The sequence below is a fragment of the Eptesicus fuscus genome, chromosome 1, assembly GCF_027574615.1.
Source record: "Eptesicus fuscus isolate TK198812 chromosome 1, DD_ASM_mEF_20220401, whole genome shotgun sequence".
In the NCBI taxonomy this organism is placed as follows: domain Eukaryota; kingdom Metazoa; phylum Chordata; class Mammalia; order Chiroptera; family Vespertilionidae; genus Eptesicus; species Eptesicus fuscus.
Window position 1 is genome coordinate 7,845,871 of NC_072473.1, and position 1,548 is coordinate 7,847,418.

The 1,548-nt window shown below is 35.9% G+C and overlaps 1 non-coding gene across 1 annotated transcript; it reads right to left on the minus strand.

Moving 5' to 3' along the window:
• Positions 1 to 850: 850 nt before the first annotated feature.
• On the minus strand, positions 851 to 954 carry LOC114227598 (U6 spliceosomal RNA). Its single transcript, XR_003613655.1, has one exon. It is a non-coding gene; the product is annotated as a U6 spliceosomal RNA (small nuclear RNA).
• Between the last annotated feature and the right edge of the window lie 594 nt (positions 955 to 1,548).

Below are 1,548 nucleotides of genomic sequence, written 5' to 3' on the forward strand. Positions count from 1 at the left end.
CTTAATCCCCTTCACCTTTTCCCCCATCCTCCCTCCCCCATCCTTTCTGGCAGCTATCAGTTTGTTCTCTGTAATGAGTTTGTTTCTGTTTTGTTTTGTTCATTTATTGCACATTTTAGATTCTACATGTTAGTGAAATCATGCTGTATTTTTCTTTCTCTGGTGGACTTATTTTACTTAGCATGATACCCTCTAAGTCCATCCATATTGATGCAAATGGCAAGATTTCATTCTTTTTTATTGCTGCATAATTTGTATTCATTCATCTATGGATGAACACTTACAATATCCTGGGTATTGTAGATAACGGCAATGAACATAGGAGTGCATATATCTTTTTGAATTAGTGCTTTTGTTGTCTTCAGATAACTACCCAAAAGCGGAATTTCTGTGTCATATGGTAGCTCTATTTTTAATTTTCTGAGGAACCTCCATACTGCATCATTTTACAATCCCACCAACAGTGCACAAGGATTCCCTTTTCTCCACATTCTTGCCAACATTTGTTATTTGTTGACTTTTAGATAATAGCCTTTCTAATAGGTGTGAAGTGATATCTCTGTGGTTTTGATTTGCATTTCCCTGATGATTAGTGACACTGAGCATCTTTTCACATGTCTGTTGGCCATCTATATCGCTTCTTTGGAGAAATATCTATTCAGCTCCTCTTCCCATTTTTTAACCAGATTATTTTATGTGGAGTTATATGAGTTCTTTATATATTTTGGATATTAACCCCTTACCAGAGATATCATTTGTAAATATCTTCTCCCCTCCAGTAGGTTCTGTTTTTGTTTTGTTGATGGCTTCCTTTGCAATGCAAAAGCTTTTAAGTTTTATACTTTTAGGAAAGTATAAAACATGCTTTATAAATTCACATATCATCTTTGTGCAGAGGCCATGCTAATCTCTGTATTGTTCCAATTTTAGTATATGTGCTGCCAAAGAAAGCACAAGAGGATAAATATTTTTATTAAAAATCTACTTATGGAGCATATGCTATGCAAAGAAGTTACTTGTTGACCTGGAGGTAAAAATGTGTGGGAAATGTGAAGAAACTCAAGAAGAGAAGTTCCGAGTGTTATTAGAGGCCTCTAAAGAGATGGAGAGAAAAGTACTAGTAGTATTGAGTTGTCAACCTACTTTAAACTCTTATTGGAACTATTAAACCTTTATCATGTTAGAAAGCATTGTAAATAGGTAGGCTTTCTAAGCTGTCACACAATTAATAAACTTTACAAAAGAATATAGTAATATTTGAAATTCCTGGGAAGAAAAACAACCATAAATATATAAGGCGAGGTAATGACAAGTGTTATGAAAAGAAAAAGCAGGAAGAGATGGGCTCTGAGTGGGTAGCTGGTGGCTATTTTTGGTAAGGTTGTCAAGGACACCATCTCTGATGGTATGATGCTTGGCATTAGCAGAGACAGGATGAAAACGAGTGTTGTGGGGTGGCCAGAGCAGAATGAGGGAGAGTCAGAGAGAAAGGAAAGGGTCAAATGATGTAAAACTGTCCCGCCTTGGAAAGGAGTTTGGATTTTATTT